General features: G+C 34.5%; 1 pseudogene; it reads right to left on the reverse strand.

Annotated features, from left to right (window-relative positions):
- Positions 1–6686: 6686 nt before the first annotated feature.
- Positions 6687–19894, reverse strand: part of LOC114620664 — a 41272-nt pseudogene continuing 28064 nt past the window's right edge.

Consider the following 19894-nt stretch of genomic DNA (forward strand, 5'->3'; position numbering starts at 1 on the left):
AAAATAAATAAAGATCCAGATGTTTAAAATAAAAGTTCTTAGCCACAGTTACTTCTTACCAAAATTATGGATATCTGATGACAAAGAATTTAGACAACTTGAGATCACAGTCATAATGAAGAAACTTGTAAAATACCCTAAGAATTGTGAATCTTTTAAAAATAAAAAGGCATAATTATTAAATGATATAAACATCAGATTAAAATTAAAAAACCTAGAAGAAACCTCTGAGTAACTTTTATTCTACCTGGAGAACAATTATGAGTCAGTGAGCAGAAGAGGACAGGTACATGTTTAGAACACTGAACAACTAAATGTTTATTGTTCATTCCTATTTTATAGATCCTGTAAGTTAACTGTGATAGGCTGAACAATGGAGTCTTGGAGATATTTAATCTTCATCTACACAGTTGCTGTGCCTGCCAATTAAAAGGCCTTGCATATGTTGCTAAATATTTTATAGTTAGGAGATGATTCTGGATGTGCCTCTTGGCCAGATTGCAAGGTTCCTTGCATCAGGAAAGCAAATGGATCCAAGTTGCAAAAGCAGAGCTATTCTGAGAGAGTCTTGGAAGGCAGTGACAGTGTGAACCAGGGAAGAAGTAGGCTTTAATGCTGAAAAGAGAAAGAAATCAATTCTACACTGAAGTTTGTAAAAGAAAAGCTGGAATTTTAGACTCTTTAGATTAATTGTCTTCTAGGACTTCACAACAGTAAATTGCCCTTGATTAAACTCATTAATTTTGCAGTTGTTTGTTATAACACCAACAAATATCAACAAAACAGCTCCATCAGTAATAAACTGGAAACTTGAAGTAAGGTTTTGGAGCACAGCAGATCCTTCTCTTGTTCCTTTTGTCAACTAGTTAGATTTAAATAAGCTACTGATAACACATAATAACTAAAATTCATTCAACTATAAAATGTATGAGTGTACAAATAATTAATTAAGAAGACATCATTATAAAATAGCAAATGACAGGTTTTTAACTGTATTGTGTATTAAATAACTGCAGCTTGTAATTATAATCACTTTAAAATGACTAAATAAACTATTATTTTCAAAAAGAAAAAAGAAAACAAAAGAAAAAGAAAAACCTCCATCGAGATTGTTTTAAGGATTCTGAAGTTGTCTACTGATTAACATACTCTTTTAATGGGAGGCAGGACTGGGAGGATGGTGGGAGCACACTCTCATAGAAACTCCCAGAGTTATATGGATTAGACATGACACAGGCAGGATGCCAGAAAACCAGATTCCAGAATTCAAACAAAAATTATCTTGATACTAAAATTTGTTTTGAGAATTGTATATTGCATAATACACAGCCTTGGTGTATCTACTCACCAAGCAAGCTGAGCAGACCTGCTCAAAATTCTGATATCCTGGAATTTCAGCTAGATACAGTGAAGACACAGATGTCAGAGGCTTATCAATTTACTCTTCCCCCCACCCCTCTTCTAATATCTCAATGCCCTTAACCAGATTGAAGAAGTTAATGAAGAGTCGGTGCCACTATTCCATGGGCTTGGGGACTGAGGTGCTTAATATTGAGCTGTCTTTCTACGGAAAAGTAGTGGTTTTGTAAGAACAGGGAGGAATACCTAGGATCTATTGCATAGCCATAATTTATTGGTAGAAATCTGTATAATTGTTATTAAGCTGAAGTTTATAATTTCTTAAATGATACAAAATTTACTTTGATTTCAAATTTAAGGTTTTCATTGGCATGAGTTTCTTATTAATATAGTTGTGAGATTAATATTGTTACTCTCATAGGCATTGTGCCTATATAACACATTTAGGAATACAAGGCTTAGACCCAGTCCTTCTTTAACTCTTTTAACTGATTCAAGATGATTAGGCTGAGAGTTAAGGGCCTATAGCAAATTCAAGGCTCTGAGTTTATTGTTAGGGTGTTTTCTATATTTTTTTAGAAATAGCTGAGAGGAGTTAACAGACATCAGTTCAGATTACCTTACATGGACAGTTGGTTTTCAAAACGTCAGAAGTCCACAGAATTGACATTACACACATTCTTTATTAATGTTCATTTTGAATAGAGACCTGTCTGCTCCTGACAGCTTCCTGTCTTGTTTCTAAGAAAAAAATTGAGCATCTTCGGAGTTACTCCAGTTGTGGAGAGACAGCCACTAGGCAAGAATTGCCTCTTTTCATCTACAGAAAAATTATTGTCCAGAAAAGGACACACTTGCAGAATAATCAACTGATTATATATGCCAAGACAGAGTAATCAGCCCTTAATAATTCTGCATCACTAGGTCTGTCAGATGATCCTGGGCCAAAAGGCTGAAGATCGCATGCTCCAACATTTTGTAGTATAGGGACTGTCCAGGTGTTCAGCGGTCTCTATAAATTGGTTAAGTTTTACAAGCTATGGTTTGTGCTTCTCATAATTTCAGTTAATTCAGTCATTCTGGATTTCTGACATGGTTGAAGGCTTATAGTCTCATAGCAAATCCCAGCTATTTACTTTGAGAGAAAAGGCTTGAAAGGATGGTTTACAACTGATATTCAATCTAAAACCAAGAAAAAAAGACAGGTTCAGAACTAAGTCTTTTAGTTAGAGATGACAGAGGTTCTGTTTAGTCAACAAAATGTTGGTCTGGGTATTAGGTTTATCTTTTACCTTACTGATACAAATTGGTATAGTTATGCTCTAATTGTACTTTGAGAGAAAAGTTTTATTTTAACAGGAAGGGTGATATGTAGGAGGAGCTAAGGTGGGAGGAGTAAGGAGAGGAAGAGGAGGAGGAGAATAAGAGGAGGAATTAGGAGACAAAAGGGGGAGTCATGGAGGTGGATGTTCGCATGTCTCCTCCAGTCAAAATTAGTCGTTATATCTCGGTTGGTTATTGGGTTACACTTCTGATTGTATGGGCATCTTGTTATTGAGCATTAGCAAACTTATAAAGCCTTTGATTAACATTTTTTTAAAAAGTTACTAATAAAAACAAAGGATGAGGAGGGAGGGTGATGGAATACATGTGACAGTAAATCAGATGAGTAAGCTAGCTGGAGGAAGAAAGGGAAGGGTCAGAGGAAAACAAATCAGAACTCTAATGACCCATGTATGAGGATGCTGTAATAAAACCCAGCTTTGTATGTTAACTTAAAATACTAATAAAGAAAAAAGCAAGAAGAAGGAAGGAGTAGGATAGGACATTTCTGGGGGAGGGATGGGGAAAGGGATGACATCTGAAATGTAAGTAAATAAAATATCCAATAAAACAAAGAAAAGAAAAAATATGTAATTATTCATGCATAAAATTGCTAAAAGCCAGAAGCGACTGTGACTGAACTAGTCAGTATACATTTCGGATAACAGATTGTGAAATCTTGAATAGAATCAAAATTTTCTAAAGTAATTTAATCCCTAATCCACAGTTCCTTAAAGAGAAACAAATAATGTGAAAAATACCTCTTTGAACTGAATTACTGAAGAAATAATGAAGCAAAGGACATTTTGTGTTATCAAAAAATACATGCTGAATACATGCATGCTGAAAATTATTTTGTAGAACATAAAACCATTAAAAACAATTGCTTTATTAAATATTAAAGCTACCCCTTAAAATAATTTATGACCATATGACTATAACAACAGTACAAACATTATTTGGAATTACTAACATTCAAGGGGAAAGTTATATATTAAAGGATTTGACTGTATACGTCAGGTACGGCTGTTATAACAAAATAAATAGAAAATATTGTAACCCTGCCAAAGCATAAGCTTTGATGTGAACTTAAAATGGTTTTACAAGAAAGATGTTCTAAATATTAAAGTTTTAAATATCACCTAATTTAAAAAATAACTTTACAGAGATGATCAAATTACAAATTTTGATAGAAGATATTTATATTATTCTGTATTATGTAGGTATCTTCTAAATGGTGTTTATAAATAAATAAATCTGTCTTTATGAGCAAAACAAACTAGTTATTCTGTACTTCAACAAATATTTAATGTTTAGATAGGTAATTAATATGTAGCATATAAATTAGTAAATTTAAAATTATTATAATTTACAATATCAACTTGTAAGTTTTACATAAGAAAGAGAAAATCATTGTACTTCTGAACAGTGACATGTAATAAAGTAACTAAAACTTTCCCACATTTCTGATAGACAATAAAGTGAGTTTAAACATGTGATAATGTGGTTTTATAGTTTTTATAAGATTATTTGACTATTTAATATGCATAATAAATTCACTTTTTAGTTAAAAATATTTCATGAGTGAATTTCTAACAACTCTAATAATAAAACCAAACTGGAAACTACTATATGCCATTTCTCCTGGAACTGGAGAGATGTGTCTGCAGTTAAGAGCAATTGCTTCTCCTGCAGACAACTCTCTTCTACTCCCACCACTCACATGATGTACCACCTGTCTGTAACTCCAGTGTGAAGAGATCTGACCCCTCTTGTGGTATCTAGAAACACTGCACACAATGTACAGATACATGTATGGGCAAAAGCACCAAAACACATAAAACCTTAAAAATAAAGTTTGTTAATCAGAAAAAGAATGAATTGTGATATATTTGTATGGCCAATTTACATATATACATATGTGTTTGTGTGTGTGTGTATGTGTATGTTGGTGTGTGTGCATGCATCTGTGTGTATGTATATACATATATACATACACAATTATAAATAAACACATCATGAGTGAATCATAGGTATACTGAATACAAAATGCCTCTCCACAAGATGCACATAAAATATATACTGTTTATACAACTTTAAAATAGGACTTGGAAGAACAGTGGACATTGTAATAGAAAAACACTTCTCTCATATGTTAATGAAATTATTAAAATACAACATTCTCTTAAGTTAGAAGTTGTGTGTCTTTATGCTACAATAAAAATTTGGGTCATTAATATAAAATATTTATTTCTATCTGAAAAGATTTAAAACACATTCTCAACAATGTATATATGTTAGAATGTTAATATATGCAGGTGAAACTGATACTGGATCTAGAAGTCAAAAAAGGAAAGAGAGAAAAGAGATTCATAACACCTAGCGCTGTAGCTACCCAGAGCTGTGTGCTGCCTGATACAGGTGCTTAGAACAGACATTGGAACCCTGAATCAGCAAACTGCATTGGTCATTACCAAGTCTTCTCCCTAGCCCTGCTTCAATTAATTTATTTTTTTACCTTTTATTTCAGTGTATGTGGGTGTGCTTGTGCAGAAGTCAGAGGAAAATTTGTGGTTCCGTTCTGACTTATAGATTGTGTGGTCCAGGGATCCAATGTAGTACTCCATTCTCAGCTGCAAGCACCTTTACTCACTATGCCTTCCTGCCAACCCTATTTTTATATTTAAATTACTAAAAATCTGTACCAAAGAACAAACCAAAGTTATATTAATGGTAACTACAGACAAGAGCAGTTCTACTTGGATAAATCATAGTTCTCATTATTTAGATGGTATTCTGAAAATAATTTTATCTATCAACAAAGCAACAATTATACTTCAGTGAATTTTTAACTTTGTTTTCTGCAGTGATTTTAATGAGAATGGCCCCCATGGGCTCATAAATTTCAATGCTTGTTCATAAAGGAGTGACACTACTTGAGAGAAATTAGAAGATATGGCCTTGTAGGTGAGGCCTTGTTGGAAGAGATTTGACCTTGTTGGTGTAAGACTCTCATTAGGGTTGAGCTTTTGAGTTTCAAAAGTCCAGACAGTGGCATTGTCTTATTCTTCCTGCTCCCTACGGATCCAGGGAATTGTTGGTGACTTCACAAGACTTGCCATACTACTCATCACAATGACAATAAATTGTAAGCAAATCCAAATCAAATGGTTTCCTTCACAGAGATAGAACAATAATTAAATACTTCCTCTGGTACTCTATCCAAAAACTCATGCATTTTCTTCCTGCCACATTCACAATTGTTAGCAACATGGACTGGACTTTAATCTACTTATTTTGTTTGTCTGCATTATCATACCTCTCCTGGATCTTATCACATGGCTTATATTCATTGCTACTACAGGAAGATTCCCTTATGCAAGGTTCCATATTCTCATTTCAATTTAAGACCTAATATTATAAGTTTTACCATCTTAAACTTTTGTTTTATAGTCTAAGCATTTCAGGAAACTGGATATTATTATTTTATAGATTCATTTACAATGAAAGTGGATTTTTGTAAAAGCTTTCCATATTTCTGATGCACAGTGAAATTATATATGCCAGTCTTAGAAGGTAACAAATGAGAACAATCTTGAATGAATATGTGGTTAGAGAAATATGAAATTAGCACTTTAATTTATTTGAGCTATAATGAATAATCTGTTGCTGGCTTTTTTCCCATTTTAAATTCAGTGGCTCTTAATAAAATGAAATAAAACCTAGATTTTTTTTTATCTGCCATCAGGGTCTTTCTGTTATAGTCTATCAATGAAGCACTAATGCTCTGATTCCGTGTAATGGCTTACACTACTCCTACTTTTAAAGAACCAAATGGTGATAATACTCTATCATAGCAGATCATGAAAACCAATTATTAAAAGAAAAGAATTCACCGTGCAAAATACATAACTGGAGGTACTGGGAAAATAAAGAGGATTTCTTTAATGTAGATAAATTCATATTTTATTTCTCCTGTGGCATCTCTCTACAGATGAACATAATTAAAATCTTTCTTCTACACCAAAGCTAGGTTGTTTCTGTGGTTCAGTCAATGAAGGAAGGCCTCCAGCTGGCTCAGAATAGAAGCAGCCAATACTTGGCCCAGACTTTGGAACTTTCCCAGTTCTGAGACCATTAGTAATATCTTCAATAACCTTGGGTGTCAGATACTCATAGTAGTTGTCATTTATTTGAATGATTGATGTATTTATAGGCCCCTAAGCATTCACCTTCTACAACAGTGAATAGTTTGTCAGGTGTAGTCCTTCCACCCTTTGTTCCAAGCTTTCTCTGAAGGGTCTCCAGTATGCTCTTAGAATCTCAAGCACGCAAGGATAATAGTGCAGACTTGAAACTGGCTTTTGATTGTACATTGTATAAAAATTTTCTACTTTATATACTTTCATTGGAGGTACTTCTGTCACCTTGTTCTTAGGAGAGATGGATGGTCATCCACTCTGCCTTTGGTCTAGATTCAGGACAGGAACTACAGCAGCTGCTTTATCCCCATCTGGGAAGGTTTTACTATTGTCTCCATTATCTTATACTTTTTTTGGTGTGGAATCAAATGGATTAGATGAGTAATTCTCAGGAGTATCTAGATGCACAAATAAGGTTCCCCCAGCAGCATTTTGCACTGTTGTCTTATGCAAATTCCATGCATGTCTTCAGAACTTGGCCTACCACAACATTCTCCTATTCTGGCTGTTCTAGGCTGATTCTAAATGTAAAGAGGATATTTTATAGTGAAGTAGCATCTAGCTAGATCAATAGACAAGCAAATTTGTTATGCAATTTCAGTTACAGTTTTTACAAACTTTACAAGAGAAGCAATAAATCATTTTCAAAATACATACTGAATACCTTAAACATCTATTTAACTTGTCTTCTAACTAGTTTTGCAGATTGTATTGCTTGTATAATCTTAGTCTATTTGAAATCGTTATTTGTTTAAAAAAGTATATCTCTAGTTATATTGCAAAACAAATATTTCTGTTGTTTTAAAACAATTATTAATTTTTGTGCTCACAATTGAAAGGATAATCTTATTAAAATAAGAGTACAATTTTTCAAAAATGCTATTCTTCAATTAGATGAATTTTAAGCTTAGCTAAATTATATAGATGAAAATTAATTTTAACATAACTTTATTTCCATTTATGATGTTAATAAACCTGGTATTTTTAAGCAAATATAATGCTAATTAAATTTAGGTTTTGGAACTTATATATGTTATTAAGGTTATTAAGAATCCCTATATGTTATATACTATATTTATCTTGTTTTATCAAGAATTAACATAAAAACTATCATTCATTGAATTACCATTTAAAGTCCTATGTAATTTTAACATAAAGAATTTGAGATTAATAGTTGTATTTCCAAAATAGATTGATTATTTATTGTCTGTAATCCTTACTTTAATGAAAGTGAACTATATATTCACATCTATCATTCACATGATCATATGTAATGTTTTTTGAAATTCCTAGAATATTCTTTGATTTTGATATATAGAAAATGAAGTGTTATCTCATCTCTTCATATTTTTAATTGAAATTATTATACATATAAAATACCTGAAGAGTTTTATGCCTTATAAACATTCTAAATGTTATGCCTTATAAACATTATAAATTGTCAGTGTTGTACTTAAATGTAATCAGCTTACAACGTAATAGTGATAGATCACTTGCCCTCCAATGATATCCTTCTAAAGGCTTTAAACTTGGGTTGAACACTTTTCAAAGGTGGGTACTGTGGACATTATCCAACTTCTTCTATTATCTTGAAATATATTCATGTCATTTGAGCATGTTATACTATTTATTTAAAATGTTTCTAGCAGGTTTTTCAGGTTATTTTCACTGGGGGGGGCATTATGTTGTGGTTAGTAACTTTTATAAGAGGTATAGTATCTTTTTGCTCTTCTTTTCTTTCTTTCTGTGCTTTGAATTCCACAGCTTGTAGTACAATTGGAAACAGGGAACTGATCATTTGTGGACTTCATCTTGGTCCATGTGGGGCCGTGGGCTGTGAGGAACAGCATGGTTTCTGGTTGAGCACTGGCTAGAGATGGCGGGAGACCCAGCAGGTTTCCCTGCAAGGGGCAACATGGATTTTGCCATGCTCCCAGACTCCAAGCTCCTGACATGAGGTGGAAAACCTCCACTGGTCCACACCTTTTAGACATGTAGGGCAACACCCCTACCAACCACTCCACAGGTAGAGGACATGACTACAGGCCACAGAGCCTCAAGACATCTCCATATTCATGAGATACTTAAAGGCCAGAGGGCATAGCCAATTAAGTATTCCTTCCCAGACCCTCCTCCTACTTGCAAAAGGTATATAACCTCAGGTCCGCCCTGAGAACAAAGGGGTACACTTCATTCACTTTCCACCATAACAATAAACCTTTTTAAACCATGGACAACCTCTCATCTTTGGGGCCTGCTGTGGGAACCATTGAGAAAATTTTCAACTACTGAGCTGCCTGCCTAACCTCCTGCATTCCAGCCATGGAGCCCAAGCCAAGACCCTGCCAAGCAAGCAGCCATGACCAAGAGTCTCTACCTGGTAGAGTGCCACTGGAGCTTCTCTCCCTTACTCCTTTCCATTGGGCTGCAGGCTGGTCTAGCCCGTATACCCCGACCTCAACCCTTCTGTGGTGCCTCAACCCTTCTCTCAGTGGTGCCTGGGAGCCCAAGGGCTGAGATCAGCCAGTCTCAGGCCAGCTGCCTCGGCCTTGTGATCCCCAACCCAAGAGCTCCACCCTGTGGGGGTCTCAGACTGTGATCTCTCCATGCCTGAAATAGAACCCAGGAGCTTCCAACAGCCCAGTGCTCTCCCGGTACTGCATGGAGTAAGCACAGTCAAATTCCTGTGCTTCTGCCCTCTGAGCCACAGTTCCAGCCACCTGGGGTGGCAGACACACAAGACCCACAACTCAGCCCAACAGGTCTCATGCCTATGCGAGCACTACAGCTCCACAGGTCTACACCTGGATCGTGGAGGAATGCAGGCCCAATATCAGGGTCTGGGAACCCTTATCTGTCAGTACTCAGAGCTAAAGGATGGCAGGGGTAGTTTGGGCTATGTGCTAAGGGTTCAGGCATTCCTAATTGTCAGTGTCCAAAGCACATGGGTAGTGAAAGTTGGGTGGAAAGTTTGAGGTTTAGGGTTTAACCTACTTGCTGTTGCGAGGAAATGGGTGATAGGTAGACGAATAAGCCATGTGATTGGGATCTGTGCTCCAAGCTCTTTTCCAAAGTATCTGAGTCAGGTAGTGTCTAAACAAATTGTATTAATGTCAAATATTTTTAATTAGTCTAGTGCTTATGGACAAAGTTCAAATGATGTTTGTAACAGTGTTGTGCAATAAATAAATATTGGAATAAACCTTAGGTTGTTAACAAATAGTTAATCATTTCTACATTTTTCTATCTTTCCTTGAGGTTACAAAAAATGTTTACTAAGTTTACTTAACATAAACATCTACTATTTAATTAAAGGTAGTTACTAAGTATGATATACAGGTTTATATATGAGTCCCAGCGACCACATCACTACACATTAATGTCCCATCCTTTATATATGAGTGTAGGCTGGCTATAATAACCTGTTTCTAATGAGCTGAACACAACAAAATGACTGGGTTTCAAAACAGTATGGTTGGCAACCCACTTCTTCTGTTGTTACTGAGGCCTTCTTATTTGCTCAGCTCTATGAAATGAACTTCCATGTTGTGATGGTTTGTATATGTTTGGCCCAAGGAGTGCTGCTATTAGAAGGTGGGGTCCTGTTGGAGTAGGTGTGTCACTGTGAGTGTGGGCTGTAAGACCCTAATCCTAACCACCTGGAAGTCAGTATTCTGCAAGCAGCCTTCAGATGTAGATGTAGAACTCTCAGCTCCTCATGCACCACAACTGCCCAGATGCTACCAAACTTGCATCTTGATGATAATGGACTAAATTACTGAACCTGTAAGCCAGCCCCAATTAAATGCCCTTATAAGACTTGCCTTGATCAGTGGTTAAGAGCACTGACTGTTCTGCCAGAGGTCCTGAGTTCAATTCCCAGCAACCACATGGTGGCTCACAACCATCTGTCATGTGATTTGATGGACTCTTCTAGTGTGTGTCTGAAGATAGCTTCAGTGTGTACTCATATAAATAAAAAAAAAATCTAAAAAAAAAAAAAAGACTTGCCTTGGTCATGGTGTCTGTTCACAGCAGTAGAAGCCTATAAGGCACATGTTATATGGTGTTCTGTAGCAAGACTAACACTCAGAAAACAGGCAGAAGTAACCAGTCATAAGTGTGTTATTAGTGAATCAGCTTAACAACTTGTAGGAACTCATAGCCAAGCAAGGCAAGGGGAATCAAGAAGAAGGATCTTTCTAATTAAAATCTTAGGTTGACCATAGTCTCTGAGAGGCCCAAAAGTAGAAGACTCAGAAAAGACAGTGAAATCAGAGATTTGGCCCACTTGCTTTGGGACATCACAGCAGTCATGGACTTAATTCACTAAAATTAAAATAATTCAATCCACAATAATAAGTAACTAATGCATTCAGGATTGTCATAGAAGTCTTAAATTGGAAAGGGCAGAAATTCATATTTATAAGGGTTAAAGATGATATTTCATGTACTTACTCTGTTTATAAACCAACTCAATTCACTTTAATTTTTAATTTTTGATAATTTTATATAGGAACACAGTAAAATATAATCACATCTGCTTTCCATTTCCTGCTATTTCCAAATACCCATATGTACTCCCCAGTTCAACCCCATCTACTTCATTCTTTTGTTTGTTTGATAGCCCAGTAAGTCAAATTGTTGCCTCATATATGCATATGTCCATGGGACCACCAACTGGGTCTTGCCAACTTGCCAGGGGTCACATTCTCTAAAAAGAATGATGAAGATTTTCTTTGCAACTATCCAATGACAAAAGCTACTCAGTAAATGGTGAGGACTACAAATCATCAACCCTTTGTATACTAGAATTCTTGACTTGTTTGATACTAGTTAGATCTTCTGCAGGCAACTACTGTCAATGTGGATTCATCATTGTGATGGCTATATCCAAAGGACAGTAATTTATCCACTACTCCCATCCTTGTCTTATATCTCTCTGTCTTTTTGGTGATATTCCATTAGCCTTCGAAAGATAATTATAGATGTCCTATTAAGCACTAAGCATTCTGTCTGTTATTTTCAACACTTTGGTAAATTGTGTATGTCTCTACTGACTATTGCCCACTAGGAAGAAAAGATTCTCTGCCAAGTGTGCTTAGCAGATTAGGACTCTCTTTATAAAACTAATTATCTACAAGGTATAAAAAGTCTCCCTTGTGGGACTGAGGCATCCTCACCTGAGTCCTGTGGCTTGTTAACCTTCTTGAGTTCTGTGAGTTGTGTTTTGGGTATTCTGTACTTTGTTGGCTAATATCTATTTATTAGTGAATACATATAATGCATGTCCTTTTGGGTCTAAGTTACCTCACTTAGGATGATATTTTGTAGTTTCATCCATTTGCCTGCAAAATTCATGATGTCCTAGTTCTTAATAGCTGATTAGTATTCCATAGTGTAAATGAATTACATTTTCTGTATCCATTCTTCAGTTGTGGGACATCTGAGTTGTTTACATCTTCTGGCTATCATAAATACATCAGATATGAGCGTAGTGGAACATGTGCCCCTGTGACGTGGTGGAGTATCTTTTGGATTTTGTTTAATAATCTGTTTTCTGGGGGCAACATTGTTCATCATGAATTCTTTTGTTTTATTTGTATTTCTTCAGGTAATTTATTTTACTCAGATTATAATTGGAATATTTTACCTTCCTTTCATCCCCCAAACTGTCTTATATAATCCTCCCAAATCTCTTTCAAATCTTCAGCCTCTTTTTTAAAAATAATTATTTCATGCATCTATCTATCTATCTATCTATCTATCTATCTATCTATCTATCATCTATCTATCATCTATTAATCTATCTAAAAATCTATCATCTCTATTTCACTATTTTTTATCTATCTACATCTGTTATCTACCTATCTATAATCTATCTTCTATTCACTTATCTATCTATTCTACCTATGTATAATCTTACTTGAATTTACATTTTCAAGGCTGACAACTAGGCACTGGACAACTAATTGATTTTTAAACCTATACAGGTTTAATTTGGGCAGAGTACTGGAATTAAGGATGGCCAGTCATCATAGACTACAGACAGATGTGAGATAGAGGGAATAAATAACTTCAAATTTGGATTCACTCTTGGTCAAATTAACACAGGAGGAAGTGATGTGTTTTCATTCCTTAATGTAACATCAACAAATTTCATTGTACTTTGTGTTTTCTTTAATTTGGCAATGGGCACACACACACACACACACACACACACACACACACACTCAATTTAAAAACAACTTCTATGATTATATATAACTATATCTATATTTAACAAGCAATATACTTAGTCAAGTTAAATAATTATTGAATATAATCAGTTTCATGAAATCATGAAATTATTTCATTGAGATAAGTAAATATATTTTTTAAAGCTATTTATATATCTAAAGATATTATGGCATATAAGAATAAGGCAAGAGTATTTTCAGCTATTTTATTTTCTCCATATTTTTCCTAAAATTGTGTTTGAAGGTTTCAACTTGTTAGTTGAAACCATTAAAAGGCCATGTGGTCACATATTATTGAATTATTTGTAAGGTTTTGTGAAAAAAATACAGGATATGTTTTTGATTTTTTGTACAAAATGATTAGAAGCTTTTAAATTTATTGTTGTTTAATTTCACAGAGTTTTCTTTTAACATAAGATTTATAGTTATATTTCCTAACCAATGACTAAGTATTCATTGTTATCCACATCATTAAACCCCATACATGAAGTTCAAATCAATGATTTATGCAATAAAAATTGAGATTCATAAGAAACCAATATTTTTCTTTTTTTCTTTTTTTTTATGAATCTCTGTATGGCATGTGAGAGCTTAGAACATTAACCTGTTAAAAATTAGAAAAATGTGAGAATAGAGAAAAGCTATTCATTGCACATAGTCTGATAAGCGTTCAGGATTTCATTTTGGTAAAAACTTTGATGAAAGGACACATCTTCAAAAATTATGAAGATTGATGAGATTAAAAGTTCTATAATCTGGTATTGTCTTGCCATGTTCTAGGAACATAAAACATAGCTTGAAGACAACTTAAGAGAAGAATTGATTGGGAATTTTTTAATCGTTATTGTGACAAATACATTTAAATGTTGAAACAATTTCAGAAGTTATAGAGGGGTTTGCATCTCAAAGAACCTTCATTCTGTGACTTTTTTTTAGCATGGTGATTTACATCCTAAGTTCTAAATAGAATTCCAGTTCTCACTTGAATGTCCTCATGTCATAATGACAGTTGTAAAAATGAGCTGTGTAAAAATTCAAGTAATAAATTAAAATTCTAAGAGTGGTCAGAGCTTTTATCTACTTCTGGAGTTCTACTTCAACTATCAGTCTTAACTCTCAGTATGCTTTGCTGCTTATTAAGGTGGTCAGATACTTCAGACTCACCCTCCTGATCATTTCTCGTGCTGCTGCTACAGTATAGGCAGTAACATTTTCTTCACCTGGCTTTTAGTACAATCTTTCAAAATATTTTTATTCTTTTCAATATTTAAACAAATATAAACCACTCTTCCAAATGCTGGTTGTGTAAGTATAAAGGAAAATATTCTTCATGTCTTTTTTTTCTCTATTTTCTTCAATGATTGCAATTGGCTTCATAACAAGCTCAGCATCAATTAACTTGCTCTGAAAACCTCTTCATGTTATGACCTCTGTGTTCTGTCTTGGTTGAGAATAAACAATGATATAAAATTTCATCAATACAACTTTCAGGCCAGTACACTCACGTCTCATGTGCTGTGCAGCAGCTCTGCTATTTCCTTACCGCTTCCTTGCTGGTCTATGTTCATCACCTGACTTCCTCACTCATTTGATGGTTTCTACCACTCCCATTAACTCTTAAGTGAGAGTTTAGCAGTGTCAATTTTACAAACATCACAGTACTGATCTTAAATGTATAATATGGTATAGTCATCCTTTTCTTTGGGAAAACTATAAAGTTTGAGTAATCTTCAAAATAGCCATCTCTTAAGTCACCCTACCTACTTCAGACAGAAGTAAATTTCTTTATATTTGAACCAAGACTTTTTTTTTAGTATTTCCAATATTCATAACACATATACAATTTCTATTTAAAGATTATAGGTTGTAAAATAATTCAAATAAATGTCTTGCTATCTGAACTTTACCACTTTGTAACTTGTAGCTCTTTATACCATTCCAACAGTATATTCATTCTATAACATGTGTTTATGTGCCAATACAAAAAGTCTTTGTATATTTGAAATTTTTCTGTTAATTTCTTAGGTAATGATAAAGTTATGGAACTGGTACCAAATAGAGGATTTTAGAAAAATAGTCATATCAGTTACAACAAATCGTAACTTATCAATACATCTCACCACTGTTGGAATCTCTTAAGAACCAATGGAACCATTTCTATTTAAACTTTGCAGTCTATATAAGTACTAAAGGATGATTTAAAAAGTTTGTGGGAAAATAGAGCACCATCCTTTCCAATTAATACTTTAAAAAAGAATACTGTATATACTATATAGAATTACACACACATACACACACACACACACACACACACACAATTTTTAAATTATAGCACAAAATTTCTCACATTCCCTTTTTTTTTCCCCTCCAACTCCTCCCAGCAAGTCCCTTACTCTTGATGTGTCTCTCAAACTCATGGTCTCTTTCTCTTCAATTGCTGTTACACACACACACACACACACACAGAGAGAGAGAGAGAGAGAGAGAGAGAGAGAGAGAGAGAGAGAGAGAGAATTTAGGAGCTTTAAATGATCACATTTTGACCTCTGGCATCACTTTCAGGTATGAGTCTAGTAACCTCTTCTACAGGAGTTGGGAATTTCAGTTACTAATTGGTCAAGTCAGTTCTTTGTTCAAAAATGAAATATAGTCGGATTTTGTTGTTTCTTGATTTTTTGTTGATTTAGTTGTTTTTTCCTTTTTTTCCTTTATTTTTTTAATTCTGCTCTCTGCTCTTATGCAAGTAGGTACACCACCCTCTACTAGTGACCTGTATATCAAGCAGGCAAATTGCTTTCATTTCCAGTTCTTGCTTTTGTTTTGTTGTTGCTTGTTCCTTTGTTTGTTTTGAGGAAGGATCCTAGTAAGCTTCCAATCTGGCTTTGACCTTGGGCTCTCTTGTTCTAACTGCCTAAGAAACTGGGATTGTGTAAAGATGTGTGTGGCAACTGCAGATGAAGAATCCTAATTTCTAACAGTTGATTCATGAATAATTAGTCCAAACCTTCCACACTAATCAAACAAAATTATTTTATCCTGACTTACATTGAGGTTATATCTGTACTCCAAATTGAATATGTTTCCAAAGTAAAATAAAAGTAGATATTGGGGCAATAAGTTGATTATTTGGAGTTTTTCTATTTGCAGTGTCAGTTGTGTCTCCAGGAAAGCTTTGTAAAATCTACTTTAAAGTCCAGTCACATAAAATGTTGTAAATTGGTTGTTGTTAAGTTTTAAAAATCTTTCTCACATAGTATCAAAATAAACTGCTCCAATAGTTCCTATCATTAATTAAAAATGTCAATAGTCCTTGGTGCTTGGATCTTTCCTCAAATCGTGCAATCAGCTTGTTCTTTCCCTAGTATACTTATGTAATTGTTTTAGTTAAAAGCCAAAGGTTTATAGTGAAGACAATGAAATGGCATAAAGATGGATTACACTGAGCCCACATTCATGGCAACTGAAATGGTATCATTTGCAGCATGGCCAGAGGATTGTACTGCTCTGAGCCTTGGGAACACAGCCCCCTCTTTCATCCTTTGTAGACAAATTACCTGGCTCCTCCTAATATACTGTGTTCTATATAGTATCTGGTGATTTTCATTTCCTGTGAAAGCATGATGAATGCTTTATGTATTAATTCTCACTCCTTCTAGTAAATGCAGGGCATAGCCATTAATTAAAATGTGACCATTCAAGTCTATGAAGCATAGCTTCAACCAAACTGGCAGCTGTTACCTTTGTCTCATTTCTCTTTGTTACAGAAGGTAGCAAGAAGTATAATTAACCTTTATGTCAATACATCTTCAGAACATTTTATGTCTTTTATGATTTACCAAACAAACACTCATTGTCATATACATCCCCTGCAAAAGAAAATGCTGATATTGTGTGAAAATAATAGGAAAATGTGTGTTTTAAATTTTGATTATAGTATCTGTTTTATTGAACTGTGTATATTTAAAATGCACTTTTTGAGGCCAAACATGTTTTCAAATATATGAAAACTGTTACTTTTATAAGAAATTGAATCAGTATAATGTGAAGACAGGTATTTAAAAGTGTATATATTTTAAATGAGAAAAATTTTAAAATATTATAGGGAGTTTGAGTCCCAACATACAAAATTGAAAAATTAGTTATGGGTACAATTTATTTTTCATGTCTAGAATCAGATAACCAGCAATCAACTCTTTGCTTGTAATTTGAACAATGTTTTCACATGCATCATTCATATGCTAATAATATGTACTTCATGTTGTTATAACACTGGAATTACTATGAGTTTATAGGATAGAATTAATTTTGTTTTAAAATATTTCACTTTTTGCTCATTTTTATTTTGAGACATTTTATTTTTATTTTCTTATAAAATTATAGAAGCTAGCTATGCATTTGCAATACTCCTGCCTTCACCTTCCAACAACTTGGAATGATGGATATGCATTATTATATCTGGATTTAAAGATTTTTATATCAAAAATATTAGCCATATCATTTATACAAATAATAGCAACCAGCTTTTAAATTACTGACAACCAAGTATTATTTATCATCAAGAAATAGAACAACAGATTTTCAATAACTCATTCCAACATCAAATTTTATTTCATATATATGATAGATACTAACAACAGGAAATTTTGACCCAGGAATTCTGTAACTTTTATAAATTTTTTTGGCATAGCCAGCTAAATCATTTTAATAATACAATTACTATTAATAGGTAATTAGTCAAGTAAGTGTCTGACAATGGGAGTTTTAAATCAATTATGATATTTTATTTTCTCTTCCAAATAGCCTGAATCTAAATGGGATTTTAGGTTGATCCTGAATTTATTCATGAATTATTGAACTTTATAGGTTGACTCCTTGTGGACTGGACGGGAGTAATATTAAATATTTTCTATTAAGGAAGCAAATCATTTATGTAAATTGCCTAACAATTAACATAATAACTATATGACTCCTGGAATAATCCTAAAATACTCATGCACTACAATTCTCTGTATAATCATGTATTCGAGTATGTCTGCATTTGGAATTTTCAGTTCCCTCAGTGGGTCAATTCCAGGTAAGAGATATATCAATAATTAATATCATAGACTTTATGTGATTTTTATACAGATTTATTATTATGTTAAATAAACAATAATCTTAATTCTATCTTTTACATCATTGAGGGAGAGTAATGACTCTCTTAAATTTTAAAGTTGTATTTTTATTATGCCATTTTACCAATTTTCTACCAGAGCTGAATCTGAAAAGCTAATTTCGATTTTGACATGAAGTAGTTACTTCTATGGGAAGTTATACAAACATTGAAATAATGGTTCTAAAGCAATGATTTTTAAGAGTGTATGTATGTATACCAAGCTTTTCTTTTCACTTGTTTCTATAAAAAACTCATTTTCTATTTTTTTTGTTGTATATACGTAGGTTTCTTAAAATACAGAAATGTATAAGAATTTGAAATATTAAAGATAGTAAATAAAGATACCCTATTTAACACTATGACCTAGTTACACTAGCTGACAAATACCTTTACATGTCCAGAATTTCTCATTTTTATTCCTTTTATTGTTGTTATTTCTTTTTCTTCACTTTTTTACACTCCAGAATTTATTCCCCTCCAATCCACCCTACCACAGTTCCACATCCCAAACCTATACCCCAGACACAGTCTCCATGAAGTTGTCCTGACCTCCCACATGTACCACCCCACCAGAACTCTAAATTCCCTGGGGTGTCCAGTATCTTGAGGTTTAGGTGCATCTTCTCTGATTGAACCAAGACCCAGAATTCCTCTGCTGCATATGTGTTGGGGGCCTCATATCAGCTGGTGTATGTTGCCAGGTTGGTGATCCAGTGTCAGAGGAATCTTGGAGTTCCATGTTAATTGAGACTGCTGGTCCTCCTACAGGGTAGCCCCTCTCTTCAGCTTCTTCCATCTTTTCCCTAATTCAACCACAGGGGTCAGCAGCTTCTCTTCATTGGTTGGGTGCAAATATCTGTATCTGACTCTTTCAATTGCTTGTTGGGTCTTTCAGAGAGCAGTCCCTTTTTGGGAGCACTCCATAGTCTCAGTAATAGTGTCAGGCCTCTGGGCCTCCCCTTGAGCTGGATCCTACTTTATGCCTGTTGCTGAACCTTCTTTTCCTCAGGATTTTCTCCATTTTCATCCCTGCAGTTCTTTCAGACAGAAACAACTATAGGTCAGAGTTTTGACTGTGGGACGGCAACTCCATCCCTCACTCGATGCCCTGTGTTTCTGCTGGAGATGGACTCTACAAGTTCCCTCTCTCCACTCTAGGGTATTTCATCTAGCATCCCTCCTTTTGATTCCTGAGAGTCTCTAACCTCCCAGGTCTCTGGTACATTCTGGAGGGTGCCCCCAATCGCCTATCTCCTGAGGTTGCTTGTTTCTGTTTTTTTCTGCTGGAGATGGCTTCAGTCATTTTCCCCCACATAATACCAGATCATGTTCCCCTCTCCACTCCCAATACCCTTTCTCTCCTAGCTCCCCCTCACTCCCTGCTTGTGCTTGCTTTCTTTTCCCTCTCAAGTGGGACTGAGGTATACTCACTTGGGCCCTTCAGATTGTTGACATTTTTGAGTTCTGTAAAATGCATCTTGTGTATTCTGTACTTTATATGGGGGGAGGAGGCTAATATCTACTAATTAGTGAGTACATACCATGCATGCTTTTTTGGGTCTGAGTTACCTCAATCAGGATGATAGGTTCAAGTTCCATTCTTTTGGCTGCAAAAC

Source organism: Grammomys surdaster, unplaced genomic scaffold (genome assembly GCF_004785775.1).
Source record: "Grammomys surdaster isolate TR1022 unplaced genomic scaffold, NIH_TR_1.0 63, whole genome shotgun sequence".
Lineage (NCBI taxonomy): Eukaryota > Metazoa > Chordata > Mammalia > Rodentia > Muridae > Grammomys > Grammomys surdaster.